Consider the following 22,425-nt stretch of genomic DNA (forward strand, 5'->3'; position numbering starts at 1 on the left):
TGGGATATGGATGCCCCATTATTAGCAGACGTCACCCTGTGGCTGGGATATGTATGCCCCATTATTAGCAAACATCACCCTGTGGCTGGGATATGTATGCCCCATTATTAGCAGACATCACACTGTGGCTGGGATATGTATGCCCCATTATGAGCAGACAGCACCCTGTGGCTGGGATATGGATGCCCCATTATTAGCAGACGTCACCCTGTGGTTGGAATATGTATGCCCCATTATTAGCAGACATCACACTGTGGTTGGGATATGTATGCCCCATTATTAGCAGACATCACACTGTGGCTGGGATATGTATGCCCCATTATGAGCAGACAGCACCCTGTGGCTGGGATATGGATGCCCCATTATTAGCAGACGTCACCCTGTGGTTGGAATATGTATGCCCCATTATTAGCAGACATCACACTGTGGCTGGGATATGTATGCCCCATTATTAGCAGACAGCACCCTGTGGCTGGTATATGGATGCCCCATTATTAGCAGATGTCACCCTGTGGTTGGGATATGTATGCCCCATTATTAGCAGACATCACACTGTGGCTGGGATATGTATGCCCCATTATGAGCAGACAGCACCCTGTGGCTGGGATATGGATGCCCCATTATTAGCAGACGTCACCCTGTGGCTGGGATATGGATGCCCCATTATTAGCAGACATCACACTGTGGCTGGGATATGTATGCCCCATTATTAGCAGACATCACCCTGTGGTTGGGATATGTATGCCCCATTATTAGCAGACATCACCCTGTGGCTGGGATATGTATGCCCCATTATTAGCAGACGTCACCCTGTGGCTGGGATATGTATGCCCCATTATTAGCAGACGTCACCCTGTGGCTGGGATATGTATGCCCCATTATTAGCAGACGTCACCCTGTGGTTTTGATATGGATGCCCCATTATTAGCAGACGTCACCCTGTGGCTGGGATATGTATGCCCCATTATTAGCAGACGTCACCCTGTGGTTGGGATATGGATGCCCCATTATTAGCAGATGTCACCCTGTAGTTGGGATATGTATGCCCCATTATTAGCAGACATCACCCTGTGGCTGAGATATGTATACCCCATTATTAGCAGACGTCACCCTGTGGTTGGGATATGTATGCCCCATTATTAGCAGACGTCACCCTGTGGTTGGGATATGTATGCCCCATTATTAGCAGACATCACACTGTGGCTGGGATATGTATGCCCCATTATGAGCAGACAGCACCCTGTGGCTGGGATATGTATGCCCCTTTATTAGCAGACATCACCCTGTGGCTGAGATATGTATGCCCCATTATTAGCAGACGTCACCCTGTGGTTGGGATATGGATGCCCCATTATTAGCAGACGTCACCCTGTGGCTGGGATATGTATGCCCCATTATTAGCAGACATCACACTGTGGTTGGGATATGGATGCCCCATTATTAGCAGACGTAACCCTGTGGTTGGGATATGGATGCCCCATTATTAGCAGACGTCACCCTGTGGTTGGGATATGTATGCCCCATTATTAGCAGACATCACCCTGTGGCTGAGATATGTATGCCCCATTATTAGCAGACGTCACCCTGTGGTTGGGATATGTATGCCCCATTATTAGCAGACGTCACCCTGTGGTTGGGATATGTATGCCCCATTATTAGCAGACATCACACTGTGGCTGGGATATGTATGCCCCATTATGAGCAGACAGCACCCTGTGGCTGGGATATGGATGCCCCATTATTAGCAGACGTCACCCTGTGGCTGGGATATGTATGCCCCATTATTAGCAGACATGACCCTGTGGATGGGATATGGATGCCCCATTATTAGCAGACATCACCCTGTGGCTGGGATATGGATGCCCCATTATTAGCAGACATCACCCTGTGGTTGGGATATGTATGCCCCATTATTAGCAGACATCACCCTGTGGCTGGGATATGTATGCCCCATTATTAGCAGACATCACCCTGTGGCTGAGATATGTATGCCCCATTATTAGCAGACGTCACCCTGTGGTTGGGATATGTATGCCCCATTATTAGCAGACATCACACTGTGGCTGGGATATGTATGCCCCATTATGAGCAGACAGCACCCTGTGGCTGGGATATGGATGCCCCATTATTAGCAGACGTCACCCTGTGGTTGGGATATGGATGCCCCATTATTAGCAGACATCACACTGTGGCTGGGATATGGATGCCCCATTATTAGCAGACGTCACCCTGTGGCTGGGATATGGATGCCCCATTATTAGCAGACATCACACTGTGGCTGGGATATGTATGCCCCATTATTAGCAGACATCACCCTGTGGTTGGGATATGTATGCCCCATTATTAGCAGACATCACCCTGTGGCTGGGATATGTATGCCCCATTATTAGCAGACGTCACCCTGTGGCTGGGATATGTATGCCCCATTATTAGCAGAAGTCACCCTGTGGCTGGGATATGTATGCCCCATTATTAGCAGACGTCACCCTGTGGCTGGGATATGTATGCCCCATTATTAGCAGACATCACCCTGTGGCAGGGATATGTATGTCCCATTATTAGCAGACGTCACCCTGTGGCTGGGATATGTATGCCCCATTATTAGCAGACATCACCCTGTGGCAGGGATATGTATGTCCCATTATTAGCAGACGTCACCCTGTGGCTGGGATATGGATGCCCCATTATTAGCAGACGTCACCCTGTGGTTGGGATATGTATGCCCCATTATTAGCAGACATCACCCTGTGGCTGGGATTTGTATGTCCCATTATTAGCAGACGTCACCCTGTGGTTGGGATATGTATGCCCCATTATTAGCAGACATCACCCTGTGGCTGGGATATGGATGCCCCATTATTAGCAGACGTCACCCTGTGGTTGGGATATGTATGCCCCATTATTAGCAGACATCACACTGTGGCTGGGATATGTATGCCCCATTATTAGCAGACAGCAACCTGTGGCTGGGATATGGATGCCCCATTATTAGCAGACATCACCCTGTGCTGGGATATGTATGCCCCATTATTAGCAGACATCACCCTGTGGCTGGGATATGTATGCCCCATTATTAGCAGACATCACCCTGTGGCTGAGATATTTATGCCCCATTATTAGCAGACGTCACCCTGTGGTTGGGATATGTATGCCCCATTATTAGCAGACATCACACTGTGGCTGGGATATGTATGCCCCATTATGAGCAGACAGCACCCTGTGGCTGGGATATGGATGCCCCATTATTAGCAGACGTCACCCTGTGGCTGGGATATGTATGCCCCATTATTAGCAAACATCACCCTGTGGCTGGGATATGTATGCCCCATTATTAGCAGACATCACACTGTGGCTGGGATATGTATGCCCCATTATGAGCAGACAGCACCCTGTGGCTGGGATATGGATGCCCCATTATTAGCAGACGTCACCCTGTGGTTGGAATATGTATGCCCCATTATTAGCAGACATCACACTGTGGTTGGGATATGTATGCCCCATTATTAGCAGACATCACACTGTGGCTGGGATATGTATGCCCCATTATGAGCAGACAGCACCCTGTGGCTGGGATATGGATGCCCCATTATTAGCAGACGTCACCCTGTGGTTGGAATATGTATGCCCCATTATTAGCAGACATCACACTGTGGCTGGGATATGTATGCCCCATTATTAGCAGACAGCACCCTGTGGCTGGTATATGGATGCCCCATTATTAGCAGATGTCACCCTGTGGTTGGGATATGTATGCCCCATTATTAGCAGACATCACACTGTGGCTGGGATATGTATGCCCCATTATGAGCAGACAGCACCCTGTGGCTGGGATATGGATGCCCCATTATTAGCAGACGTCACCCTGTGGCTGGGATATGGATGCCCCATTATTAGCAGACATCACACTGTGGCTGGGATATGTATGCCCCATTATTAGCAGACATCACCCTGTGGTTGGGATATGTATGCCCCATTATTAGCAGACATCACCCTGTGGCTGGGATATGTATGCCCCATTATTAGCAGACGTCACCCTGTGGCTGGGATATGTATGCCCCATTATTAGCAGACGTCACCCTGTGGTTTTGATATGGATGCCCCATTATTAGCAGACGTCACCCTGTGGCTGGGATATGTATGCCCCATTATTAGCAGACGTCACCCTGTGGTTGGGATATGGATGCCCCATTATTAGCAGATGTCACCCTGTAGTTGGGATATGTATGCCCCATTATTAGCAGACATCACCCTGTGGCTGAGATATGTATACCCCATTATTAGCAGACGTCACCCTGTGGTTGGGATATGTATGCCCCATTATTAGCAGACGTCACCCTGTGGTTGGGATATGTATGCCCCATTATTAGCAGACATCACACTGTGGCTGGGATATGTATGCCCCATTATGAGCAGACAGCACCCTGTGGCTGGGATATGTATGCCCCTTTATTAGCAGACATCACCCTGTGGCTGAGATATGTATGCCCCATTATTAGCAGACGTCACCCTGTGGTTGGGATATGGATGCCCCATTATTAGCAGACGTCACCCTGTGGCTGGGATATGTATGCCCCATTATTAGCAGACATCACACTGTGGTTGGGATATGGATGCCCCATTATTAGCAGACGTAACCCTGTGGTTGGGATATGGATGCCCCATTATTAGCAGACGTCACCCTGTGGTTGGGATATGTATGCCCCATTATTAGCAGACATCACCCTGTGGCTGAGATATGTATGCCCCATTATTAGCAGACGTCACCCTGTGGTTGGGATATGTATGCCCCATTATTAGCAGACGTCACCCTGTGGTTGGGATATGTATGCCCCATTATTAGCAGACATCACACTGTGGCTGGGATATGTATGCCCCATTATGAGCAGACAGCACCCTGTGGCTGGGATATGGATGCCCCATTATTAGCAGACGTCACCCTGTGGCTGGGATATGTATGCCCCATTATTAGCAGACATGACCCTGTGGATGGGATATGGATGCCCCATTATTAGCAGACATCACCCTGTGGCTGGGATATGGATGCCCCATTATTAGCAGACATCACCCTGTGGTTGGGATATGTATGCCCCATTATTAGCAGACATCACCCTGTGGCTGGGATATGTATGCCCCATTATTAGCAGACATCACCCTGTGGCTGAGATATGTATGCCCCATTATTAGCAGACGTCACCCTGTGGTTGGGATATGTATGCCCCATTATTAGCAGACATCACACTGTGGCTGGGATATGTATGCCCCATTATGAGCAGACAGCACCCTGTGGCTGGGATATGGATGCCCCATTATTAGCAGACGTCACCCTGTGGTTGGGATATGGATGCCCCATTATTAGCAGACATCACACTGTGGCTGGGATATGTATGCCCCATTATTAGCAGACATCACCCTGTGGATGGGATATGTATGCCCCATTATTAGCAGACATCACCCTGTGGATGGGATATGTATGACCCATTATTAGCAGACATCACCCTGTGGCTGGGACATGTGTGCCCCATTATTAGCAGACATCACCCTGTGGATGGGATATGTATGCCCCATTATTAGCAGACATCACCCTGTGGCTGGGACATGTGTGCCCCATTATTAGCAGACATCACCAGGTGGCTGGGATATGTATGCCCCATTATAAGCAGACATCAGCCAGTGGATGGGATATGGATGCTCCATTATTAGCAGACATCACCCTGTGGCTGGGATATGGATGCCCCATTATTAGCAGACATCACACTGTGGCTGGGATATGTATGCCCCATTATTAGCAGACGTCACCCTGTGGCTGGGATATGTATGCCCCATTATTAGCAGACGTCACCCTGTGGCTGGGATATGTATGCCCCATTATTAGCAGACGTCACCCTGTGGCTGGGATATGTATGCCCCATTATTAGCAGACGTCACCCTGTGGTTTTGATATGGATGCCCCATTATTAGCAGACGTCACCCTGTGGCTGGGATATGTATGCCCCATTATTAGCAGACATCACCCTGTGGTTGGGATATGGATGCCCCATTATTAGCAGACGTCACCCTGTGGTTGGGATATGTATGCCCCATTATTAGCAGATGTCACCCTGTAGTTGGGATATGTATGCCCCATTATTAGCAGACATCACCCTGTGGCTGAGATATGTATGCCCCATTATTAGCAGACGTCACCCTGTGGCTGGGATATGTATGGCCCATTATTAGCAGACATCACTCTGTGGCTGAGATATGTATGCCCCATTATTAGCAGACATCACCCTGTGGATGGGATATGGATGCCCCATTATTAGCAGACGTCACCCTGTGGCTGGGATATGTATGCCACATTATTAGCAGACATCACCCTGTGGCTGGGATATGTATGCCCCATTATTAGCAGACGTCACCCTGTGGTTGGGATATGTATGCCCCATTATTAGCAGACATCACACTGTGGCTGGGATATGTATGCCCCATTATGAGCAGACAGCACCCTGTGGCTGGGATATGGATGCCCCATTATTAGCAGACGTCACCCTGTGGTTGGAATATGTATGCCCCATTATTAGCAGACATCACACTGTGGCTGGGATATGTATGCTCCATTATTAGCAGACAGCACCCTGTGGCTGGTATATGGATGCCCCATTATTAGCAGACGTCACCCTGTGGTTGGGATATGTATGCCCCATTATTAGCAGACATCACACTGTGGCTGGGATATGTATGCCCCATTATGAGCAGACAGCACCCTGTGGCTGGGATATGGATGCCCCATTATTAGCAGACGTCACCCTGTGGCTGGGATATGTATGCCCCATTATTAGCAGACATCACCCTGTGGATGGGTTATGGATGCCCCATTATTAGCAGACATCACCCTGTGGCTGGGATATGTATGCCCCATTATTAGCAGACATCACCCTGTGGCTGGGATATGTATGTCCCATTATTAGCAGACGTCACCCTGTGGTTGGGATATGTATGCCCCATTATTAGCAGACAGCACCCTGTGGCTGGGATATGGATGCCCCATTATTAGCAGACGTCACCCTGTGGTTGGGATATGTATGCCCCATTATTAGCAGACATCACCCTGTGGATGGGATATGGATGCCCCATTATTAGCAGACGTCACCCTGTGGTTGGGATATGTATGCCCCATTATTAGCAGACATCACACTGTGGCTGGGATATGTATGCCCCATTATGAGCAGACAGCACCCTGTGGCTGGGATATGGATGCCCCATTATTAGCAGACGTCACCCTGTGGTTGGAATATGTATGCCCCATTATTAGCAGACATCACACTGTGGATGGGATATGGATGCCCCATTATTAGCAGACGTCACCCTGTGGTTGGGATATGTATGCCCCATTATTAGCAGACATCACACTGTGGCTGGGATATGTATGCCCCATTATGAGCAGACAGCACCCTGTGGCTGGGATATGGATGCCCCATTATTAGCAGACGTCACCCTGTGGTTGGAATATGTATGCCCCATTATTAGCAGACATCACACTGTGGCTGGGATATGTATGCCCCATTATTAGCAGACATCACACTGTGGCTGGGATATGGATGCCCCATTATTAGCAGACGTCACCCTGTGGCTGGGATATGGATGCCCCATTATTAGCAGACATCACACTGTGGCTGGGATATGTATGCCCCATTATTAGCAGACATCACCCTGTGGTTGGGATATGTATGCCCCACTATTAGCAGACATCACCCTGTGGCTGGGATATGTATGCCCCATTATTAGCAGACGTCACCCTGTGGCTGGGATATGTATGCCCCATTATTAGCAGAAGTCACCCTGTGGCTGGGATATGTATGCCCCATTATTAGCAGACGTCACCCTGTGGCTGGGATATGTATGCCCCATTATTAGCAGACATCACCCTGTGGCAGGGATATGTATGTCCCATTATTAGCAGACGTCACCCTGTGGCTGGGATATGTATGCCCCATTATTAGCAGACATCACCCTGTGGCAGGGATATGTATGTCCCATTATTAGCAGACGTCACCCTGTGGCTGGGATATGGATGCCCCATTATTAGCAGACGTCACCCTGTGGTTGGGATATGTATGCCCCATTATTAGCAGACATCACACTGTGGCTGGGATATGTATGCCCCATTATTAGCAGACAGCACCCTGTGGCTGGGATATGGATGCCCCATTATTAGCAGACGTCACCCTGTGGCTGGGATATGTATGGCCCATTATTAGCAGACATCACTCTGTGGCTGAGATATGTATGCCCCATTATTAGCAGACATCACCCTGTGGATGGGATATGGATGCCCCATTATTAGCAGACGTCACCCTGTGGCTGGGATATGTATGCCCCATTATTAGCAGACATCACCCTGTGGCTGGGATATGTATGCCCCATTATTAGCAGACGTCACCCTGTGGTTGGGATATGTATGCCCCATTATTAGCAGACATCACACTGTGGCTGGGATATGTATGCCCCATTATGAGCAGACAGCACCCTGTGGCTGGGATATGGATGCCCCATTATTAGCAGACGTCACCCTGTGGTTGGAATATGTATGCCCCATTATTAGCAGACATCACACTGTGGCTGGGATATGTATGCTCCATTATTAGCAGACAGCACCCTGTGGCTGGTATACGGATGCCCCATTATTAGCAGACGTCACCCTGTGGTTGGGATATGTATGCCCCATTATTAGCAGACATCACACTGTGGCTGGGATATGTATGCCCCATTATGAGCAGACAGCACCCTGTGGCTGGGATATGGATGCCCCATTATTAGCAGACGTCACCCTGTGGCTGGGATATGTATGCCCCATTATTAGCAGACATCACCCTGTGGATGGGATATGGATGCCCCATTATTAGCAGACATCACCCTGTGGCTGGGATATGTATGCCCCATTATTAGCAGACATCACCCTGTGGCTGGGATATGTATGTCCCATTATTAGCAGACGTCACCCTGTGGTTGGGATATGTATGCCCCATTATTAGCAGACGTCACCCTGTGGCTGGGATATGTATGCCCCATTATTAGCAGACGTCACCCTGTGGCTGGGATATGTATGCCCCATTATTAGCAGACATCACCCTGTAGTTGGGATATGGATGCCCCATTATTAGCAGACGTCACCCTGTGGTTGGGATATGTATGCCCCATTATTAGCAGATGTCACCCTGTAGTTGGGATATGTATGCCCCATTATTAGCAGACATCACCCTGTGGCTGATGTATGTATGCCCCATTATTAGCAGACGTCACCCTGTGGCTGGTATATGTATGGCCCATTATTAGCAGACATCACTCTGTGGCTGAGATATGTATGCCCCATTATTAGCAGACATCACCCTGTGGATGGGATATGGATGCCCCATTATTAGCAGACGTCACCCTGTGGCTAGGATATGTATGCCCCATTATTAGCAGACATCACCCTGTGGCTGGGATATGTATGCCCCATTATTAGCAGACGTCACCCTGTGGTTGGGATATGTATGCCCCATTATTAGCAGACATCACACTGTGGCTGGGATATGTATGCCCCATTATGAGCAGACAGCACCCTGTGGCTGGGATATGGAAGCCCCATTATTAGCAGACGTCACCCTGTGGTTGGAATATGTATGCCCCATTATTAGCAGACATCACACTGTGGCTGGGATATGTATGCCCCATTATTAGCAGACAGCACCCTGTGGCTGGTATATGGATGCCCCATTATTAGCAGACGTCACCCTGTGGTTGGGATATGTATGCCCCATTATTAGCAGACATCACCCTATGGTTAGGAAATGTTGCCCCATTATTAGCAGACATCACACTGTGGCTGGGATATGTATGCCCCATTATGAGCAGACAGCACCCTGTGGCTGGGATATGGATGCCCCATTATTAGCAGACGTCACCCTGTGGCTGGGATATGTATGCCCCATTATTAGTAGACATCACCCTGTGGATGGGATATGGATGCCCCATTATTAGCAGACATCACCCTGTGGCTGGGATATGTATGCCCCATTATTAGCAGACATCACCCTGTGGCTGGGATATGTATGTCCCATTATTAGCAGACGTCACCCTGTGGTTGGGATATGTATGCCCCATTATTAGCAGACAGCATCCTGTGGCTGGGATATGATGCCCCATTATTAGCAGATGTCACCCTGTGGTTGGGATATGTATGCCCCATTATTAGCAGACATCACACTGTGGCTGGGATGTGTATGCCCCATTATTAGCAGACGTCACCCTGTGGCTGGGATATGTATGCCCCATTATTAGCAGACATCACCCTGTGGCTGAGATATGTATGCCCCATTATTAGCAGACGTCACCCTGTGGTTGGGATATGTATGCCCCATTATTAGCAGACATCACACTGTGGCTGGGATATGTATGTCCCATTATGAGCAGACAGCACCCTGTGGCTGGGATATGGATGCCCCATTATTAGCAGACGTCACCCTGTGGCTGGGATATGTATGCCCCATTATTAGCAGACATCACCCTGTGGCTGGGATATGTATGCCCCATTATTAGCAGACGTCACCCTGTGGTTGGGATATGTATGCCCCATTATTTACAGACATCACACTGTGGCTGGGATATGTATGCCCCATTATGAGCAGACAGCACCCTGTGGCTGGGATATGGATGCCCCATTATTAGCAGACGTCACCCTGTGGTTGGAATATGTATGCCCCATTATTAGCAGACATCACACTGTGGCTGGGATATGTATGCCCCATTATTAGCAGACAGCACCCTGTGGCTGGTATATGGATGCCCCATTATTAGCAGATGTCACCCTGTGGTTGGGATATGTATGCCCCATTATTAGCAGACATCACACTGTGGCTGGGATATGTATGCCCCATTATGAGCAGACAGCACCCTGTGGCTGGGATATGGATGCCCCATTATTAGCAGACGTCACCCTGTGGCTGGGATATGGATGCCCCATTATTAGCAGACATCACACTGTGGCTGGGATATGTATGCCCCATTATTAGCAGACATCACCCTGTGGTTGGGATATGTATGCCCCATTATTAGCAGACATCACCCTGTGGCTGGGATATGTATGCCCCATTATTAGCAGACGTCACCCTGTGGCTGGGATATGTATGCCCCATTATTAGCAGACGTCACCCTGTGGCTGGGATATGTATGCCCCATTATTAGCAGACGTCACCCTGTGGTTTTGATATGGATGCCCCATTATTAGCAGACGTCACCCTGTGGCTGGGATATGTATGCCCCATTATTAGCAGACATCACCCTGTGGTTGGGATATGGATGCCCCATTATTAGCAGACGTCACCCTGTGGTTGGGATATGGATGCCCCATTATTAGCAGATGTCACCCTGTAGTTGGGATATGTATGCCCCATTGTTAGCAGACATCACCCTGTGGCTGAGATATGTATGCCCCATTATTAGCAGACGTCACCCTGTGGTTGGGATATGTATGCCCCATTATTAGCAGACGTCACCCTGTGGTTGGGATATGTATGCCCCATTATTAGCAGACATCACACTGTGGCTGGGATATGTATGCCCCATTATGAGCAGACAGCACCCTGTTGCTGGGATATGTATGCCCCTTTATTAGCAGACATCACCCTGTGGCTGAGATATGTATGCCCCATTATTAGCAGACGTCACCCTGTGGTTGGGATATGGATGCCCCATTATTAGCAGACATCACCCTGTGGCTGGGATATGTATGCCCCATTATTAGCAGACATCACACTGTGGTTGGGATATGGATGCCCCATTATTAGCAGACGTAACCCTGTGGTTGGGATATGGATGCCCCATTATTAGCAGACGTCACCCTGTGGTTGGGATATGTATGCCCCATTATTAGCAGACATCACCCTGTGGCTGAGATATGTATGCCCCATTATTAGCAGACGTCACCCTGTGGTTGGGATATATATGCCCCATTATTAGCAGACGTCACCCTGTGGTTGGGATATGTATGCCCCATTATTAGCAGACATCACCCTGTGGTTGGGATATGTATGCCCCATTATTAGCAGACGTCACCCTGTGGTTGGGATATGTATTCCCCTATTATTAGCAGACATCACACTGTGGCTGGGATATGGATGCCCCATTATGAGCAGACATCACCCTGTGGTTGGGATATGTATGCCCCTTTATTAGCAGACATCACCCTGTGGCTGAGATATATATGCCCCATTATTAGCAGACGTCACCCTGTGGTTATGATATGTATGCCCCATTATTAGCAGACATCACACTGTGGCTGGGATATGGATGCCCCATTATTAGCAGATATCACACTGTGGCTGGGATATGTATGCCCCATTATTAGCAGACATCACCCTGTGGCTGGGATATGTATGCCCCATTATTAGCAGACGTCACCCTGTGGTTGGGATATGTATGCCCCATTATTAGCAGATATCACCCTGTGGCTGGGATATGTATGCCCCATTATTAGCAGACGTCACCCTGTGGTTGGGATATGGATGCCCCATTTTAGCAGACGTCACCCTGTGGCTGGGATATGTATGCCCCATTATTAGCAGACATCACCCTGTGGCTGGGATATGGATGCCCCATTATTAGCAGACGTCACCATGTGGTTGGGATATGTATGCCCCATTATTAGCAGACATCACCCTGTGGCTGAGATATGTATGCCCCATTATTAGCAGACGTCACCCTGTGGTTGGGATATGTGTGCCCCATTATTAGCAGACGTCACCCTGTGGTTGGGATATGTATGCCCCATTATTAGCAGACATCACACTGTGGCTGGGATATGTATGCCCCATTATGAGCAGACAGCACCCTGTGGCTGGGATATGGATGCCCCATTATTAGCAGACGTCACCCTGTGGTTGGGATATGTATGCCCCATCATTAGCAGACGTCACCCTGTGGTTGGGATATGTATGCCCCATTATTAGCAGACATCACACTGTGGCTGGGATATGTATGCCCCATTATGAGCAGACAGCACCCTGTGGCTGGGATATGTATGCCCCATTATTAGCAGACATCACACTGTGGCTGGGATACGTATGCCCCATTATTAGCAGACAGCACCCTGTGGCTGGTATATGGATGCCCCATTATTAGCAGACGTCACCCTGTGGTTGGGATATGTATGCCCCATTATTAGCAGACATCACACTGTGGCTGGGATATGTATGCCCCATTATGAGCAGACAGCACCCTGTGGCTGGGATATGTATGCCCCATTATTAGCAGACATCACACTGTGGATGGGATATGGATGCCCCATTATTAGCAGACATCACCCTGTGGTTGGGATATGTATGCCCCATTATTAGCAGATATCACTCTGTGGCTGGGATATGTATGCCCCATTATTAGCAGACATCACCCTGTGGCTGGGATATGTATGTCCCATTATTAGCAGACGTCACCCTGTGGTTGGGATATGTATGCCCCATTATTAGCAGACAGCACCCTGTGGCTGGGATATGGATGCCCCATTATTAGCAGACGTCACCCTGTGGTTGGAATATGTATGCCCCATTATAAGCAGACATCACACTGTGGCTGGGATATGTATGCCCCATTATTAGCAGACAGCACCCTGTGGCTGGGATATGGATGCCCCATTATTAGCAGACATCACCCTGTGGCTGGGATATGTATGCCCCATTATTAGCAGACATCACCCTGTGGATGGGATATGGATGCCCCATTATTAGCAGACATCACCCTGTGGATGGGATATGGATGCCCCATTATTAGCAGACATCACACTGTGGTTGCGATATGTATGCCCCATTATTAGCATACATCACCCTGTGGCTGGGATATGTATGCCCCATTATTAGCAGACATCACCCTGTGGCTGGGATATGTATGCCCCATTATTAGCAGACGTAACCCTGTGGTTGGGATATGGATGCCCCATTATTAGCAGACGTCACCCTGTGGTTGGGATATGTATGCCCCATTATTAGCAGACATCACCCTGTGGTTGGGATATGTATGCCCCATTATTAGCAGACATCACCCTGTGGCTGGGATATATATGCCCCATTATTAGCAGACGTAACCCTGTGGTTGGGATATGTATGCCCCATTATTAGCAGACGTCACCCTGTGGTTGGGATATGTATGCCCCATTATTAGCAGACGTCACCCTGTGGTTGGGATATGTATGCCCCATTATTAGCAGACGTCACCCTGTGGTTGGGATATGTATGCCCCATTATTAGCAGACATCACACTGTGGCTGGGATATGGATGCCCCATTATGAGCAGACATCACCCTGTGGTTGGGATATGTATGCCCCTTTATTAGCAGACATCACCCTGTGGCTGAGATATATATGCCCCATTATTAGCAGACGTCACCCTGTGGTTGGGATATGGATGCCCCATTATTAGCAGATATCACACTGTGGCTGGGATATCTATGCCCCATTATTAGCAGACATCACCCTGTGGCTGGGATATGTATGCCCCATTATTAGCAGACGTCACCCTGTGGCTGGTATATGGATGCCCCATTATTAGCAGACGTCACCCTGTGGTTGGGATATGTATGCCCCATTATTAGCAGACATCACACTGTGGCTGGGATATGTATGCCCCATTATGAGCAGACAGCACCCTGTGGCTGGGATATGGATGCCCCATTATTAGCAGACGTCACCCTGTGGCTGGGATATGTATGCCCCTTTATTAGCAGACATCACCCTGTAGATGGGATATGGATGCCCCATTATTAGCAGACATCACCCTGTGGCTGGGATATGGATGCCCCATTATTAGCAGACATCACCCTGTGGTTGGGATATGTATGCCCCATTATTAGCAGATATCACTCTGTGGCTGGGATATGTATGCCCCATTATTAGCAGACATCACCCTGTGGCTGGGATATGTATGTCCCATTATTAGCAGACGTCACCCTGTGGTTGGGATATGTATGCCCCATTATTAGCAGACAGCACCCTGTGGCTGGGATATGGATGCCCCATTATTAGCAGACGTCACCCTGTGGTTGGGATATGTATGCCCCATTATTAGCAGACATCACACTGTGGCTGGGATATGGATGCCCCATTATTAGCAGACATCACCCTGTGGTTGGGATATGTATGCCCCATTATGAGCAGACAGCACCCTGTGGCTGGGATATGGATGCCCCATTATTAGCAAATATCACACTGTGGCTGGGATATGTATGCCCCATTATTAGCAGACATCACCCTGTGGCTGGGATATGTATGCCCCATTATTAGCAGACGTCACCCTGTGGCTGGTATATGGATGCCCCATTATTAGCAGACGTCACCCTGTGGTTGGAATATGTATGCCCCATTATTAGCAGACATCACACTGTGGCTGGGATATGTATGCCCCATTATTAGCAGACAGCACCCTGTGGCTGGTATATGGATGCCCCATTATTAGCAGATGTCACCCTGTGGTTGGGATATGTATGCCCCATTATTAGCAGACATCACACTGTGGCTGGGATATGTATGCCCCATTATGAGCAGACAGCACCCTGTGGCTGGGATATGGATGCCCCATTATTAGCAGACGTCACCCTGTGGCTGGGATATGGATGCCCCATTATTAGCAGACATCACACTGTGGCTGGGATATGTATGCCCCATTATTAGCAGACATCACCCTGTGGTTGGGATATGTATGCCCCATTATTAGCAGACATCACCCTGTGGCTGGGATATGTATGCCCCATTATTAGCAGACGTCACCCTGTGGCTGGGATATGTATGCCCCATTATTAGCAGACGTCACCCTGTGGCTGGGATATGTATGCCCCATTATTAGCAGACGTCACCCTGTGGTTTTGATATGGATGCCCCATTATTAGCAGACGTCACCCTGTGGCTGGGATATGTATGCCCCATTATTAGCAGACATCACCCTGTGGTTGGGATATGGATGCCCCATTATTAGCAGACGTCACCCTGTGGTTGGGATATGGATGCCCCATTATTAGCAGATGTCACCCTGTAGTTGGGATATGTATGCCCCATTGTTAGCAGACATCACCCTGTGGCTGAGATATGTATGCCCCATTATTAGCAGACGTCACCCTGTGGTTGGGATATGTATGCCCCATTATTAGCAGACGTCACCCTGTGGTTGGGATATGTATGCCCCATTATTAGCAGACATCACACTGTGGCTGGGATATGTATGCCCCATTATGAGCAGACAGCACCCTGTTGCTGGGATATGTATGCCCCTTTATTAGCAGACATCACCCTGTGGCTGAGATATGTATGCCCCATTATTAGCAGACGTCACCCTGTGGTTGGGATATGGATGCCCCATTATTAGCAGACATCACCCTGTGGCTGGGATATGTATGCCCCATTATTAGCAGACATCACACTGTGGTTGGGATATGGATGCCCCATTATTAGCAGACGTAACCCTGTGGTTGGGATATGGATGCCCCATTATTAGCAGACGTCACCCTGTGGTTGGGATATGTATGCCCCATTATTAGCAGACATCACCCTGTGGCTGAGATATGTATGCCCCATTATTAGCAGACGTCACCCTGTGGTTGGGATATATATGCCCCATTATTAGCAGACGTCACCCTGTGGTTGGGATATGTATGCCCCATTATTAGCAGACATCACCCTGTGGTTGGGATATGTATGCCCCATTATTAGCAGACGTCACCCTGTGGTTGGGATATGTATTCCCCTATTATTAGCAGACATCACACTGTGGCTGGGATATGGATGCCCCATTATGAGCAGACATCACCCTGTGGTTGGGATATGTATGCCCCTTTATTAGCAGACATCACCCTGTGGCTGAGATATATATGCCCCATTATTAGCAGACGTCACCCTGTGGTTATGATATGTATGCCCCATTATTAGCAGACATCACACTGTGGCTGGGATATGGATGCCCCATTATTAGCAGATATCACACTGTGGCTGGGATATGTATGCCCCATTATTAGCAGACATCACCCTGTGGCTGGGATATGTATGCCCCATTATTAGCAGACGTCACCCTGTGGTTGGGATATGTATGCCCCATTATTAGCAGATATCACCCTGTGGCTGGGATATGTATGCCCCATTATTAGCAGACGTCACCCTGTGGTTGGGATATGGATGCCCCATTTTAGCAGACGTCACCCTGTGGCTGGGATATGTATGCCCCATTATTAGCAGACATCACCCTGTGGCTGGGATATGGATGCCCCATTATTAGCAGACGTCACCATGTGGTTGGGATATGTATGCCCCATTATTAGCAGACATCACCCTGTGGCTGAGATATGTATGCCCCATTATTAGCAGACGTCACCCTGTGGTTGGGATATGTGTGCCCCATTATTAGCAGACGTCACCCTGTGGTTGGGATATGTATGCCCCATTATTAGCAGACATCACACTGTGGCTGGGATATGTATGCCCCATTATGAGCAGACAGCACCCTGTGGCTGGGATATGGATGCCCCATTATTAGCAGACGTCACCCTGTGGTTGGGATATGTATGCCCCATCATTAGCAGACGTCACCCTGTGGTTGGGATATGTATGCCCCATTATTAGCAGACATCACACTGTGGCTGGGATATGTATGCCCCATTATGAGCAGACAGCACCCTGTGGCTGGGATATGGATGCCCCATTATTAGCAGACGTCACCCTGTGGTTGGGATATGTATGCCCCATCATTAGCAGACGTCACCCTGTGGTTGGGATATGTATGCCCCATTATTAGCAGACATCACACTGTGGCTGGGATATGTATGCCCCATTATGAGCAGACAGCACCCTGTGGCTGGGATATGTATGCCCCATTATTAGCAGACATCACACTGTGGCTGGGATACGTATGCCCCATTATTAGCAGACAGCACCCTGTGGCTGGTATATGGATGCCCCATTATTAGCAGACGTCACCCTGTGGTTGGGATATGTATGCCCCATTATTAGCAGACATCACACTGTGGCTGGGATATGTATGCCCCATTATGAGCAGACAGCACCCTGTGGCTGGGATATGTATGCCCCATTATTAGCAGACATCACACTGTGGATGGGATATGGATGCCCCATTATTAGCAGACATCACCCTGTGGTTGGGATATGTATGCCCCATTATTAGCAGATATCACTCTGTGGCTGGGATATGTATGCCCCATTATTAGCAGACATCACCCTGTGGCTGGGATATGTATGTCCCATTATTAGCAGACGTCACCCTGTGGTTGGGATATGTATGCCCCATTATTAGCAGACAGCACCCTGTGGCTGGGATATGGATGCCCCATTATTAGCAGACGTCACCCTGTGGTTGGAATATGTATGCCCCATTATTAGCAGACATCACACTGTGGCTGGGATATGTATGCCCCATTATTAGCAGACAGCACCCTGTGGCTGGGATATGGATGCCCCATTATTAGCAGACATCACCCTGTGGCTGGGATATGTATGCCCCATTATTAGCAGACATCACCCTGTGGATGGGATATGGATGCCCCATTATTAGCAGACATCACCCTGTGGATGGGATATGGATGCCCCATTATTAGCAGACATCACACTGTGGTTGCGATATGTATGCCCCATTATTAGCAGACATCACCCTGTGGCTGGGATATGTATGCCCCATTATTAGCAGACATCACCCTGTGGCTGGGATATGTATGCCCCATTATTAGCAGACGTAACCCTGTGGTTGGGATATGGATGCCCCATTATTAGCAGACGTCACCCTGTGGTTGGGATATGTATGCCCCATTATTAGCAGACATCACCCTGTGGTTGGGATATGTATGCCCCATTATTAGCAGACATCACCCTGTGGCTGGGATATATATGCCCCATTATTAGCAGACGTAACCCTGTGGTTGGGATATGTATGCCCCATTATTAGCAGACGTCACCCTGTGGTTGGGATATGTATGCCCCATTATTAGCAGACGTCACCCTGTGGTTGGGATATGTATGCCCCATTATTAGCAGACGTCACCCTGTGGTTGGGATATGTATGCCCCATTATTAGCAGACATCACACTGTGGCTGGGATATGGATGCCCCATTATGAGCAGACATCACCCTGTGGTTGGGATATGTATGCCCCTTTATTAGCAGACATCACCCTGTGGCTGAGATATATATGCCCCATTATTAGCAGACGTCACCCTGTGGTTGGGATATGGATGCCCCATTATTAGCAGATATCACACTGTGGCTGGGATATGTATGCCCCATTATTAGCAGACATCACCCTGTGGCTGGGATATGTATGCCCCATTATTAGCAGACGTCACCCTGTGGCTGGTATATGGATGCCCCATTATTAGCAGACGTCACCCTGTGGTTGGGATATGTGTCACGATATGGTATGAAATATCATAAGTTAGTTTTCTTGCTAGCATGCGGGGGCTAAACCCCCCCCCCCTCTCTCTGGTTCTCTTTCCTTTCCTGTGTTTCTATCTGTCTGTGTAGAAGAGCTTGCCTTGTGGGGGGAGTTTTATTGACGAAAGGTATTTACGACTAGCATAGCTGCAAGAGAAATTTGTGTTAGCAGGAACTGTTAGAGAAACTTCTAGAACGCATAGAAGGTCTTTGTTCTGTTTTTGGAAGATATTATGCAAACCGTTTAAGTTACGAACACCAAAATATATCGTCATAATCACACTCGGAGGATCTACGCATCACTCTAATCACAGGCTTGTAGCTCCATCTGGTACAGAGGTAGGGATTTCTCTGTCAGTGTGCGTGACAAATAGGACATATTTGATCTCATCGGAATGCCCACGATACTATGAGATGAACGATGGGTATGGTGCGATTATTTTATGTTCGGTGGCGAAGTTACGGGCATCAGATATATTTAATGCCCAGTTAGTGAAACCAAAGAGGTAGGAGGAGTTGGAAAACCAAGCCCTTTCTGTGAGGTCACAGACTGTAGGTTTTAAGTGCTGGCAGGCATCCAAGAGAGGAGAGTTGGGAGTTTTTACCTGAAGCGACCAGACTGCGAGTGCCAATGCACTGGGATAGATGGAAAGCTCTCCTAGCCTAGCCTGCAATGCAATGATCTGAGAATATGTGAGTGTTACCGTTCCTTCCTTTAATCCTTTTATTTTCATAATTACCTTGTACATATTTGCAATTGTCTCATTTGTAACATCTTTGTAAAATATTTTATAAACACTGCCTAAAAATCATTTATGGGGTATCATAGTTATTACTAGTTCGTTCTCCATGCTCTAAAAACGTACCCTGTCTTTGAAGGGAATCTACGCTACTGTTTTGGGTTAGCAGCCGAACCCGTTTAATCGGCGCTGGTGGCAGCTTACCGTGTGCCGGCTTTTTGGGGGGGTCACTGTAGCGACTGCGGCTTGATAATTATTGTTCCTGCCTGAGTGGGAGTAGTTATCGCGTTGCTGCAGTGCGCCCAATAGCCAGTACATAGCAGGCAGCCTTTCTGGCGACTAATTACCCCAGGTGCAGTACCTAATCTGACCTGAGAGTAAGGGGGGCGCCAGAGAGCTGCAAGTGTTAAGTGGAACTGTAAGCGGGATAGACACAAATCCCTGCAGTTCATGGTATACTGAAGAGCAGTGGGATACCTAAAATAAGCCCCTGCTGTAAACTAAGAGGTCAATAGCCTCGTGGGTGTTTTTTCATCACATTGTGGCAGTGGAGGGATAACTAGGATAAGCCCCTGCACATGTGATAGCCGTCTGCTGGTCTAAAGTCACCCCAATCCGTGACATATTGTGGGCAGCGGCTAAGGGACCTTGACAATTGGTGACAGTCACGGTGTGAATCGTGACATATTGGTGGCAAGGCGGTGGGATATTAGAGCATTAGTGATTTGGTTTGAGCAATCATTCCTCTCACTAAAAACTTGCAGAAAGTTCTTGCGAGAACTCTGCGCAAATAAGTTTGGAGAACGAACTCAGTGTTTATTAGTTGTGAGACAATTGTGTACTGGTAATTATCCCGTCCCTTTCTTTTCGTTTTTCTATTCTATCTTTTATTTGGCAACCATGGCTGCGAAAGGAGAAGCCTGGTACACCCAGCAGAAGAAAGACACTCTTGCTGGGATATGCATGTACCATGGCCTGAAACCCCAGGACAAGTCCAAGGCTCAAATGGTCGCTGAACTGGTGCAATTTGAAGCAGACCAAGCCAGGCCACAGAGCCCAGAGGCCGCAGAAGCTGGCACAAGCGAGCATGGTGCTGCCGCAGAGGTCCAACCACTGAATACGGGCCCTACTGGCAACCAAGGGGGCGCAGACCTCCTCCTGCAGCTGGCTCTGCAACAATGCCCCGCAGATGATCTAGAGAGACGTCTGCAGCTGATTCAGCAATACCGGCAGGAGGCCGAGGCCCGAGCCGAGCGAGAGGCCCAGGCCCAGCGAGCCGAGCGAGAGGCCCAAGCGCAGCGGGAGTACCAGCTGCAGATGGCCCAACTGCAAATGCAGGGGTCGTCCCAGTCCAGCCGTGAGCCCAGCAGCGCTCAGACACCAAAGCCCCGGCCCGACCACTTTCCTGTTATGGAAAAGGATGGGGACTTGGACACTTTTCTGCGGGCCTTTGAGAAAGCCTGCAGACAGTACCAGCTGCCTACACAAGAATGGGCACGATACCTGACACCAGGGCTGAGAGGAAAAGCTCTGGAGGCGTTTGCTGCACTCCCTCAAGAACAAGATGGTGACTATGAGGCCATCAAGCAGGCTCTCATAGCTAAGTACCAGCTTACACCCGAGGTGTACCGTAAAAAGTTTCGGACCCTCCTACGTGGCCCACACGACAGTTACAGTGATGTGGTGCATAGACTGGGGACCCACTTTGACCAGTGGACCCAAGGACTGTCAGTGACCACCTTTGTACAGCTGCGAGACCTGATGATCAAAGACCAGTTCTTCCGTCTTTGCCCAACTGAGGTGCGACAGTTTGTGATGGACAGAGAACCCAAAGACGTGACGAAAGCAGCGCAGATTGCCGATGCCTATGAGGCCAACCGTAGATCGGAAGTGCGGAAGCCAGTCACCACCAGCTGGAGAGGGGGTAAGCCTGCAGCCAATGCCAGTACCCCTGCCAGCCAACACACCAGAGGTCCTGTCCCCGTGGCCAACAGCACCAGACCTACCACCGAACTTCGCCAGTGTTACCACTGCAGGCAGACTGGACACCTCAGTCACCAATGTCCAGCCAGGCAGAAGAACCCCTCATCCCAGGCCCCAGGGCCTAATGCAGCCGTTCTTTTGGTGGGTGGTGTGGTTGGGAGGGGGTGTGATAACGTACAGCATGTCACTGTGGGAGGTCGTGTTGCTACAGGCCTCAAGGACACCGGGGCTGAACGAACCCTCATCCGACCCGAACTGGCGGCCCCTGAAGAAAT

Source organism: Ranitomeya variabilis, chromosome 6 (assembly GCF_051348905.1).
Source record: "Ranitomeya variabilis isolate aRanVar5 chromosome 6, aRanVar5.hap1, whole genome shotgun sequence".
NCBI lineage: Eukaryota > Metazoa > Chordata > Amphibia > Anura > Dendrobatidae > Ranitomeya > Ranitomeya variabilis.